Raw genomic sequence first — 13,240 nt, 5'->3', positions numbered from 1 at the left:
AGTAAAAGTGATTGTGCATATATAAAAATACTTTCTGGACTATAGAAAAAATATTGTGGAATAGAAGCATGTGCTCCTAAAATTTTCTTCTCTCCAATATCATCAGTTTTTCCTGCTCCACCAGATCTTCAGAGAATGGGAAAGGGAGGGAAAAACAAAAGAAAAGAAGGAAGGAACAGAGGAAGAAAGGGAGGGAGGGTTGGAGGGAAGGCCCCATATTGACATCATATTCCTCATTGATTAACACTCATCACTGGGTCCAACACCCTGGCCTATTTAATATTTTGAACACACTGAGTATGATCTTCTCAAAATTATTATTCTTAATATCCCATCTTCCTGGATGTTTTTTCTCACTATAATATTCTGGCTTACGTTTCACCTAATTTAGGTCTCTGTTTAATATTACCTCTGTATAGATAACCCCCAACAGTCAAATTTTAAAAAGTACAACCCTATCACTCTTTATGCACCTATTCTGCTTTATTTTACCTTCATACTTCTGTCACCACCAGACATTGCATTATATATTATTATTTGTTTATTTTCTACTTCCTCCATTAGACACTAAGCTCCACAAGGTATGATATTTTTTAAAATTTTGTTTATTATTATATCTCTTAGTAGCTCAAATAACACTTGGCACACAGTTGGTACTTAGTAAGTATTTATTGGTCATAGATCAAATTAATAGATTTTAAATTCTGTAAGTTTTATATCATATTTTAATGACCTTGATAAATGCTAGATATAGTTCAGTGTCAATTTATTTACTTATTTTTTAAAAACTTGATAATGAACACAATGATTGCAGTTTACTTAAAATGCCATATTACAATGACAATTTGACTCTTGCTATGAGGCTGCGTTTAAAAATTACACAGTAGGAAAAATCTTTCTCTTTGATTTTCAAAGGTTTTTATTAGCTTACGCATAGTCAACATTTGACTGTCTAGTTTCCCATCCTTCCCTGATTTCCTTAAATAATTAATTGTTTGCTCCATGCCGAAGTGTTAACAGAGGCAGAGGTTAACATCACCTCTCTTAGGAAACTACGTCTCTTTGGTAATGTTACCTCTCTTAGGTAACTAGCTGGCTAGCTAGGTAACTACCTCTCTTGAGTAACTCGGTAACTAGTTAGTTACCTAAGAGAGGTAAAATTGCTATGCCTTACTTAATGTCCTCAAATATGCTACAAAGTGGAAACATTTAGAAAACTTTAATTTTTTAATTTCCCACACTGCACTGATGTATATCTAGGGAACTAAAAATCAGTCTCCATTCCTAGGCTCTACTGCATACCAACTAAATCAGAATGTCTGAATGTGATGGCCAAATATTACGTTTTAAACTCCCCACTGATTCTAAGGTGCAATCAAAGTTTGTGGACCACCCTCTATACCTAAATGAGTGGTAGTTTCCATTACCAATAATTTGATAATCTGTGTTTCTATTTTCTCCTAGAAATCCCAACTCTTCAACATATTCATGGTTTTCAAATAGAAGCCAAGCTTCTTCTCCTGGAAAGCATAGTGTTCACACAGAATATATCCTGTGTGTGACTTAAATAAGATTTTATAAGCGCACTCTGTAGGCTCTTGACTTCAGGCCTTTGTTCCCATTAACTCCTCTAAATCGAGTCTCCTTCAAACCTCTACCTGTGGTTGGCCATCTTTTAAAGCCTTGTACAAATTATACTTCTTTGATGTCTTCTTTCTCTATCAGAATTGATCTTACCACATTTGGTGCTGCTATTAATCTTTCTCTTGTCCCTCATTTATTACAATCTGGTACTCATCACTAATTTGGATAGGTCACCTTCCCTGGGCTGTGATTTAATCACATGTGATTTAAATGAGGGAGTTGAGAGTTGAAGTTGCAAGACCTAAGCCCTCTTCTGGCTCTAAGCTGCTATGTGCTCTTATATCCTGCACACTGTCCTAGGAAACGCAGCCTTTGTCATCACCATGTATCTTGATTTGTCATAGCACACCAATTTTCAGCTAATAATTGCTTTTTGGTTTCTGAGCTGTGAAGAGTAACAACTCCACATACGCTTTATTTTTATTGAAAAATAACGATAGTAATTGTGATATCTAATATATGTATAAGACATTCCCACAAAGACTACATGAAAATTCACATGTATACTGAGACATACACACTATAGATATGGATATATAGATATAGACATGTATACACACACAGACTCACATACACCATATATTAACCATAAATATATATACATACCACTTGGAAATTCACGTGTGTGAAAGTATATGTATATATATCCCGTATAACACAATGCAATCCACAAAGCATTTTTACCTGTGTTTGTGTTTTTCCTTTCTACCCATCTCAACAAACTACAACATAGGTAAGCAGGTGAACATTACACTGTCTTCCAGAAAAACAAACTAAGATTCAAAAAAATCAAGTAATTCTCCCAAGGCCTCATATTAATATGCCAAGGCTTTGCCTAGAATGGATATCATCTGCTTCCTTGGTTAAGGTTTCTTTCTATTCCATCAGAAGTGCCTCTGTATTTATAATACTATTAGAGAGTTAATGAGACATCCCCATGTTGTGGTCTACCAGACTATATTTTCTGTGGGTTTTCCTCAGAATTGGGAACCTACAACTCAAGGTTTTAGAGCTCTGCCTATATGTGACCAGTTGGAAGAAACTAAAGTCATTTGCTCTCTGTGACCTCCATTTATTGATGAATAACCAAGCCAGGGGAAAGTGTCCTTCAGTTTTCTCTGACATATCAAGCATATCTGACACTAACTATTTTTCTTTGTCAGGCAAGTCATAGCCTTGTGTCTCTGGAATACAAATTCTGCCATCACTCAGCAGTGTCCCAACTGAGTGCTTTGTTTTCAAGTCAGCAGTAATGGAGATGATTCCTAAAATGAAAGTGGGTAGGTACTGCTAATATGAGTATATAAAACAGAAAGATATTATCCCTTGAACAATCTATTACTCTACTAATGGCTTGTAACACTTATGAACTGATCTCATATTCATTTCTGCCACTCAGTAAAGTAGGAAACTGAGGCCTCAGGGGTGAAATATACACTAATAAAAATCAATAATGGTAGAGTTTGGATGATGTGTCATATTTTTTACAATTCAGTTAAAAAAAAACAGTGGACTAGGTGCAGTGGTTCACACCTATAATCCCAGCACTTTGAGAGGCCAAGGCTAGCTACATGCAGAAAGCTGAAACTGGATCCCTTCCTTACACCTTATAAAAAAATTAACTCCAGATGGATTAAAGATTTAAATGTAATACATAACACTATAAAAATCCTAGAAGAAAACCTAGGCAAGGACATAGGCATGGGCAAGGACTTCATTACTCAAACACCAAAAGCAATGGCAACAGAAGCCAAAACTGACAAATGAGATCTAATTAAACTAAAGAGCTTCTGCACAGCAAAAGAAACTATAATTAGAGTGAAGCAGCAACCAACAGAATGGGAAAAAAATTTTTCAGTCTACACATCTGACAAAGGGCTAATATGCATAATCTACAAAGAACTAAAACAGATTTACGAGAACAAAAATAACCCCATCAAAAAGTTGGCAAAGGATATGAATAGACACTTCTCAAAAGAAGATATTTATGCAGACAAAAACATAAGAAGAAAAGCTCATCATCACTGGTCATTAGAGAAATGCAAATCAAAACCACATTAAGATATCATCTCATGCCAGTTAGAACAGCAATCGTTAAAAATCTGGAAACAACAGATGCTGGAGATGATGTGAAGAAATAGAAATGCTTTTACACTATTGGTGGGAGTGTAAATTAGTTTAACCATTGTGAAAGACAGTGTAACAATTCCTTAAGGATCTAGAAATAGATACACCATTTGACCCAGAAAATCCCATTACTGGGCATTTACCCAAAGGATTAGAAATCATTCTATTATAAAGACACATACACACGTATGTTTATTATGGCCCTGTTCACAAAAGCAAAGACTTGGAACCAACCCAAATGCCCATGATGATAGACTGGTTAAAGAAAATGTGGTACATATACAGCATAGAATACTATGCAGCCATAAAACAGGATGAGTTCATGTCCTTTGGAGCAACATGGATAAAGCTGGAAATGATCATTCTCAGCAAACTGACAAAAGAACAGAAAACCAAACACTGCATGTTCTCATTCATAAGTGGATGTTGAACAATGAGAACACATGGACACAGGGAGGGGAACATCACACACCAGGGTCTGTTGGCGGGTGGGAGGTTAGGGGAGGGATAGCAGGGGATGGGGGGATAGGGAGGGATAACATTAGGAGAAAAACCTAATGTAGGTGATGGGGTGATGAATGCAGCAAACCACCATGGCACATGTGTACCTATGTAACAAACCTGCACATTATGCACATGTACTCCAGAACTTAAAGTATAATAAAAAATAAATAAAAATAATTTGGCAATTTCTAGTCAAGTTAAAGATGTAAATACGCTATGATCCCACAATTTCACATATGTAACAGATAACATATTAATATATTTTTCAAAAATATATAAATATAACAAATATCTATCAATATCTCTATCTAAATTAATAGGTAAACTCCCATGTAGGAATCTACGTAGAATTTTATATATAATAAGATTATTCACAACAAAACTGTAGAGAAATAGGAACAATACAAATGACCATTGACTGGAAATTATATATAAATTGTGGCATGTCTATATAACAGAATTATATACAATAATGAAAATAAATTATAGCTATAAGTATCAACATGGAAAAATATTACAAATATGCTGCGGAGGGAAATACATAAATCACCAAAAATCCTTATAGTATGACTTCATTTAAACGTAATACAAAGACATTTAAAGTAAATAATTCATTGTTTAAATATAAAACTGAGTATACCAATTACTTCTGATGGGAGAGAAAATAGGATAAAATCTGGGAGGAGCAGACAGAAAATTTCAAGATAAATGTTTTTGTTTTTGTTTTTGTTTTTTAAAGTTGAAGTCCCTTTTTTTTTTTTTAATTTTTTATTGGATTATAGGTTTTGGGGTACATGAGCAGAGCATGCAAGACAGTTGCGTAGGTACACACATGGCAGTGTGCTTTGCTTTTCTTCTCCCCTTCACCCACATTTGGCATTTCTCCCCAGGCTATCCCTCCCCACCTCCCCCTCCCACTGGCCCTCCCCTTTTCCCCCCAATAGACCCCAGTGTTTAGTACTCCCCTTTCTGTGTCCATGTGTTCTCATTTTCATCACCCACCTATGAGTGAGAATATGCGGTGTTTCATTTTCTGTTCTTGTGTCAGTTTGCTGAGGATGATGTTCTCCAGATTCATCCATGTCCCTACAAACGACACAAACTCATCATTTCTGATTGCTGCATAATATTCCATGGTGTATATGTGCCACATTTTTCCAATCCAGTCTATTATCAATGGGCATTTGGGTTGATTCCAGGTCTTTGCTATTGCAAACAGTGCTGCAATGAACATTCGTGTACATGTGTCCTTATAGTAGAACGATTTATAGTCTTTTGGATATATACCCAGTAATGGGATTGCTGGGTCAAATGGAATTTCTATTTCTAAGGCCTTGAGGAATCGCCACACCGTCTTCCACAATGGTTGAACTAATTTACACTCCCACCAACAGTGTAAAAGTGTTCCTTTTTCTCCACATCCTCTCCAGCATCTGTTGTCTCCAGATTTTTTAATGATCGCCATTCTAACTGGCGTGAGATGGTATCTCAATGTGGTTTTGATTTGCATCTCTCTGATGATCAGTGACGATGAGCATTTTTTCATATGATTGTTGGCCTCATATATGTCTTCTTTCGAAAATATCTTTGCAATGAAGCTTTTTGAGAATCCTATATGTATTTGCCATGCTAACAAACAAATGCTGTTTGATTATCCACTTGTTTCATATTTATTTGGGCAGCTTGAAACTGTGCCACTCAGCGTTATAAACTGCAAGTAAAGGCCTTCTGAGAATGGCAACAAATCAGAAATGCAAAATGCCATCACTGATTAATTTATGAAAATGAAGTTTTCAGCCTACAAGAACCAGGAACAAAATGAAACAATAACTCACCAGGGGGCGGTGAGCCCTGAAGTGTGGTGCTTGGCCATGTGTAACTCTTTATCACTCCAGGTCTCAAATCTGAGTGGTATCAATCATGCTGCTTGCTAGGGCACTGACTGAATATAAATTGGCCTTTCTGGGCATCAATAGGCCTCCTTCTGCCAAGTAATTTGATAGTTCTTTTATTTTAAAACACTTAGGATGGATTATAGAATGAAAGCACACACTTTGGAGCCATTTAGAAAAATCAATTCAAGCCACGCTTAACGACAAAGAAAAATCCTTCTGTTCTTTCTGGTGACATATTACTCAATAGAATAGTCCCATGGAGATGCAAACACTTATACAAGGTAAATTTAGACAGCAATGTAATTGTTAATGCCTGTGTCATGACTTAATATTTGTACACGCTGAACGTCCGCATTGACTGCAGCAATGCTGAGAATGCTCAAAATGTTTCTGTAACCCCCCAGAAGTAGGTCTTCAAATCTTTGACTAAATTTCTAAGGTTTAGGGGTGAATTTTTCTGGTTTTTAGAAAGTGCCAAAAGTCTTTTGAATCCAGAGTTCACAGAATTAAGTGAATTTTCAAGGGCAGGAAGTCCTGATTTGGCATACAAGAGACAGCTTTGGAGAGTAACTTGTCTTGCCTCTCTGTATGGATCATAAAGCATCACTGATACCAGTTCCTTGTGACAAGATAGAAAATCTAGACTTCAGATTCAAGTTTCTTTGGGAATCAAGACTCCCACTTACTAGCTCCAAAACAACAAAGTTACTGAACTCCTCTACATCTCAACTAACTCTCCTGAAACAAGGATAATTACAACTACTTTAAAGGTTTATTACAACAATTTTAAAAGATATATAGTTGCTAATATTTTCAATAAATGGCAAATAAATGTAAAATCAAAACATTAATAGCAAATATGATTCTGATATCTTAAATTTAGGCAATATTGAGTAGCAATTAATTATATGAACTTTGGAGTCAGATACACCTAAAGTTCAATCACAGATTCTCTATTTCCTAGATATATTTTTTGTCATTTTCAGAAAACTATTTAACAATATAAAGATTTCTCAACTGAAAAATGGAGAAATGATAGTATTTGGTAATGCACTTTACTAATAATCATATAGATGTTTAGTACTAAAATTGAATGAACTCAGGCAACTTACTGAAATTTGTTGTGGGTTTTCTTACCCTGAATGGTTCATATGGGTGTGGAGGGCCTGAAGCTTAAAAAATTTGGAAGGTATCCTTTAAGAAAATGAATACAGGTGGGGCGTGGTGGCTCATGCCTGTAATCCCAGTACTTTGGGAGACCAAGGCAGGCGAATTACGGGGTCAGGAGATGGAAACCATCCTGGCCAACATGGTGAAACCCTGTCTCTATTAAAATACAAAAAATTAGCTGGGCATCGTGGTGAGTATCTGTAGTCCCAGCTCCTCGGGAGGCTGAGGCAGGAGAATGACTTGAACCCAGGAAGTGGAGGTTGCAGTGAGCCAAGATTGTGCAGCTGTGCCGCAGCCTGGGCAACAGTGAAAGACTCCATCTCAAAAATTAAAAAAAAAATAAAGAAAAATGAATACAGAATTATAACTATGAATATAGGTGTCTGCTTCTGACATTTAAGTTTTATTAATTCTAGATTAAATTTGCCTCTGAAATTTTACAAGGTTGTTGAGGAATCAAATATATGTAAATTACTTTTTTGGAAACTTTTTGCTTTAAAGGAAGAGGTGATACAATTTATTCTTTTATTCCCCCAGCTTTTATTTGACATAATTAACAAATAAAAATAGCATATCGTTATAAGGTACAACATGATACTCTGATATATGTATACATTGTGATTCCCACAATAAACCTATTTAATATATGCAACATATCACCTCACATAGTCATTTGTTTCTGTGTGAGTGTGTGTGCATGTGTGCGTGTATGGTGAGAACGTTTATGATGTAATCTTTTAACAATTTTCAAATAAATGATACATTATTAACTAGAGTCACCACACTGTACAATAAATCTCCTGAATTTATTCTAACTGAAACGTAGTATACTTTGACCAAGGCATCCTCAACTTCCCCTTTTCCCAGGCCCTGGTAACCACTATTCTACTTTCCACTTCTGAGTTGGACTTTTAGATTCCACACATATATAAGATGAGAAAATATTTGTCTTTCTGTGCCTGGCTTATTTCACTTAGCGTAATTCCCTCCAGGTTTATCCAGTTTGTCACAAATGACAGAATTCACATAACATGTTTTGAACAGTGCCTGGCACAGTGATCACTACATAAGTGTTTGTAAGTTTTTCTACCTCAGTCCCACAGTTATGTATCCTTCATTTTATTAAAAATCTCATAAATAGAAATGAAGTAGATCTGTTTTTTCTTATTTTATAAATTTCAGAATCTCGTGGAGTGTTAAACAGCCTACTTAAGTCCAAGATAGTACAAATTATGGCCGTATGCTGAAGACATAAAAAACAAGCGCACACTAGGATAAGAAAAGATTCAAGAAGATGCCCAGGCAAGTGCCATTGTGAAGGTTCCCCCTTTTCCCACTATGGTTATGGTGTTTGGTGGGAAGCCTGGGGAGAGTATTGAGTCTCACTCAGACTAGCCTCGTCTATACGCAACACAAAAAAGTGAGATCACCTTTTCAGTTTCACACCTCTCTTCACCCCCACTCATCCCCAACCTGGCCCCACTCCCATGGTTAATCAGCACACCTAAGGTGTAGATTTGACCGAATAAATTTCTCTCACATTATTCTGCTTGTCATTAATTTTGTACTTTCTTCTATTAATTGCATTTTATTTACACAGAGGCAACAAGAAGTGATGATTGATACATAAAGAACCCTTTGTTGCATATTTAACAGCATTAAAGAAGAGAGCAAACTTCCATGTGAAGGCTTTGTAAAACCCTCAGGTCATGTGTTTTATCATTTTTATCTAACTAAAATAAAAGTGCCCCTGTCTTGAGGCTAAAAAGCAAAAAAAAAAAAATCCAACTTGCTTCTACTAGCTTTCAACTACGAAATCTATAACTGAACACCTATAATTTTTTAGATATTCCTCAGATTTACCAAAACATTTTGTCTATCAGAACTGACATTCTTCACCAAGTATAACTCTAAAGCACAGGATAGATATTGAACCAATTTTCTGAGTGGACTTTGTAAGTATTATTTCCATAGAGGCTCAGTCCTCATTCTGGAATAACAGGATTGTTCTATCTAATTAAATGCAATTTACTCTCAAATGTGACATTTCTGGCATGGTCATGGTTATTAAATTGGATTATCCAATTAAATCATGGTGAAAATGAAGATAGATTTTTTTAATTGAACCTTTACAAATAACCACATTATCATGGAAAGTAAAGGTATTTAATAAAGACCCAGATAGTTTTGTAGACAAAGCCAATCTAAGTGTACTTCTGTTTTCTACAGAATTATGATTTTAAAATTCTCTTAAAGATTAATTAGGTGAGAATGTGCATTACAATTCCTAATAGAACATTTTTTTCTGAATTCTGAGGGATTAATTGAAATAAGTTTTAAGGAATTTCATTTGTTAGCACAAGTATATTCAGCTACATTGAGGTTCAAAGATAAGTAAAGATGAATGAAAAGGGATTTTCCCTTAGGTCTATCAAACAATAGAACCATACTACACTACAAACCAGATATAAAATTAATAATACAACTATATTTCTTTCATTAGTTTAATTCAGTTCTACAAAAGCAATGCCTATTTGTGAAGTCATACTAAAATACTAAATTTAACTCAAAACTATCAAATGAAAAAAATGTGAAGGTGGAATAGGGTAATCAGAGTTAAAACACTCTTACATCATTTTATTGCTTAGAAGTATAGAAAATATATTAATTTTAGGCTGTAAAATTAAGTATAAATAAAATTTCAGGGATAACTTCTTAAAACAAAAACCAAGATAAACAGTAGGAAGATAAGTAAGAAAAATTTTTAAAAAGTTGACAGGTGTGGTGGCTTACACCTGTGATTTCAGCACTTTAGGAGACTGAGGTGGGCGGATCATGAAGTCAGGAATTCGAGACCAGCCTGACCAATATGGTGAAATCCCGTCTCTACTAAAAATACAAAAATAAGCTGGGCATGGTGGCGCATGCCTGTAGTCCTAGCTACGCAACAGGCTAAGGCAGGAGAATCACTTGAACCTGGGAGGCGGAGGTTGCAGTGAGCCAAGATCGAGCCACTACACTCCAGCCTGGGTGAGAGAGCCAGACTCCATCTCAAAAAGAAAGGAAAAGAAAAGTAGGAGAGGAGAGGGGAGGGGAAGGGAGGAGAGGAGAGTCCTATTAATATAAGACATAGCAAGAAAAAGAAAAAAAAACAGAAAAGGCAAGGCAAGAAACAATCAGAATGGTATCTATGAATTTGAGGTCAATACATGGGAGCAGGAATGAGAAGACTTAATGCAAATCTAATTACAGTCATAGAATTAAAAGACAGAGAAAATCATCCAGATATACATATAATGTTAATATATAATTGTTCTAACTTTTCTTAGACAGTGTAGATTGGTAGAACATTTCATCATGTCAGAAAATTTTACTGGACAGCACTGTGTCTAGTCAGACAAACTTGCTGTATCAAGTATGTGTACCAAGAAGTTTATAAAATATATTTGTAGCAAAGCCATCAAACATACACCAGAAGCAAACAACCTCAAATATACATCTAAAGAAGGGATATGTATTGCGGATGATCTAAAAAATATAACAGTAAACAATAGTGAAAATGAAAGAAAATCAGCTATGAGTATCAGCATGAGAGACTCCCATGATAATATTGAGTTAAAAAGTGCATTGCAAATAATATATCCAGTATGATACAACTTACGTAAAGCTAGAACACATATGCAACTAACCAGCATAGTTTAGTAATTTATCAAAGGAATAATAAATACAAAACTCAGCATAGCTTCTCATAACTTGAGAAAAGCATAATCAAAAAGGGAAATCAAATCAGTAAAGGACACTCAATGTAAATAGTTTTTTTATTTTCTTATTCCGTATTATGTGCACAGTGTTTATCATTCTTTGTCCCTTATGTATACATTATGAATAGTTATGTATAGAATATATTGTTATAAAAATGGTCCTTGTTTTAGGCTTTTCTTTTAGTAACTATGCCTTTAGTATGTCTTGTTTAACTTTGATGTGAGCTTTTTCAGACAGATGTTATAAATAAAATATTTCAGAGTAATTTTTATACTTATAACTTTTAAAAAATCAGAACTAGAGTTAAAACTTACCAAATGATTTTTTAATAATCAATTGGTTTGTTTACTGAATGACCTATTTTCATGATTTAGGTTCTAAAATAGTAAGTCATATTTACAATTCAGTGGTTAATCCTACTTTTTTTGGTAAGTTATTCTCTTGATGCACTGTTGGATTTCATCCACTAGCATTTTATTCTGAATACTCATAAGTCTATTTGATCCACAGTTTTCTTTTATGTGCCATCTTTATAATGTTTTAAAATTATTTATACTTGCTTCATGAAGTGCATTGAGTGGCTTTACATCTCTCATATTTTCTGGAAAAAGTAGATTTATACAGCCTGGAAATTGGCTATCACTTACAAGTCTAAAAGATTTCAAAATAAAAACATCTTACCCCAAAAGGCTTTTAGCAATAGTTCTTTGATAACCTTCAGAATATTGTGTATGAGTAGTCAAAGATTCAGTTTTCAATTTGATCCTATTTTGTTAATTTATACTAATAGATTAATGGGAAAAACATTACATAGCTGGGATTTGTTCAATCATAATGTACAGATTAAATAATTTTATCTGCTTTTGATATGATTTATTCCCCCATCAGCTGATTTATTTTTGTTTGTGTATTCTTTTTTCTTTTCCTTTTTTGGATTTGCCAGACGTGTATATATTTGAATATTTTTCATCAAAGAGCCAAATCTCAAATACGTTTAGCAGTTCAGCTATGTTAGTGGTTCATTCTATAGCTCTCCTTTTGTCTTTATTTCCTTTTATTGGATGTTGGCAAACTACACCGAGATCATACGGATAATGGACCTGAGTAGACTCGTGTTGAACTAGCATTTGTAAAAGAACCAAGCTGAAGAAAAAAAACTGAGATAGATAGTTGTAGCTGGACAATTAAAGCCAGTATCCTGAAATAGGTACCACTTCTAGGGTTGCAGGCAGAATCTGGGGAAACCTACAGCAGGAGGCTAAGGCAGCAGCTAGTAAGGCGGGTATCCTAAAGCCCTGTCTACAGGACCAAATTCTTATGTGGTGCTAAGTGGAGAAATTTTGAGTAGAGGGGCTTCTACCCTCTTTCGTCTTTGGGATTCTGAAGGTAGAGAATTTATTTTTCTTTCTGAATATTTGAAGGCAACTGCTTCAGAACGAATACAAAGTCATTAGATACAGAAAGAAACAGTATTAATACTTTTTATTTGCTCCCATGTGGTATGAATTTTGATGTGTGGCTTCTCAGACTTTAATTCACCTTAGCCTCTTGTTAAAATGCAAGTTCTGACTCAGTTGTTCTAGGTAGGTAGCCTCAATTTCTACATTTCCCACAAGTTCCTACATGATGTGAGTGAATCTAGAAGCACACTTTTTGAGTTGCAAGGGCAACTTAAAGGGCATCTGAGACTATATAATATATAAATAATAAAAATTATTTCTCACAGTTCTGGAGACTAGGAAGTCCAAGATCAAGGCATCAGCAAGTTCAGCATCTGGTAAAGGCTCTGTCTCATTTCCAAAGTTGTGCTTTGAATACTGTGTCCTCACACAGCAAAGAAGGTGGAAGAGCAAAAAAGGGACCTAGCTGGTTCCCTCCAGCCCTTTTATAAGTCACTAATCTCAACCATGCAGGTGAAGCTCTTAATGACCCAATCATCTCCGAACAGCCCCATCTTTTAAAACCGATGCATTAGGGATTAAGTTTCATCATGGATTTTTGAAGGGACACAAACACTGAAATCATAGCACACATAAATGTGATTTCAACATTCCGGTACGCCTCATGAAGGAAAAGACAGCCGAAGGCCTGGGTGGGAGAAACTTCCTTCTTGGTGGCCACAGTGAGAGTGAAATAAG

Source organism: Callithrix jacchus, chromosome 10 (assembly GCF_049354715.1).
Source record: "Callithrix jacchus isolate 240 chromosome 10, calJac240_pri, whole genome shotgun sequence".
Taxonomy (NCBI): domain Eukaryota; kingdom Metazoa; phylum Chordata; class Mammalia; order Primates; family Cebidae; genus Callithrix; species Callithrix jacchus.
This window is presented reverse-complemented; position numbering follows the sequence as displayed.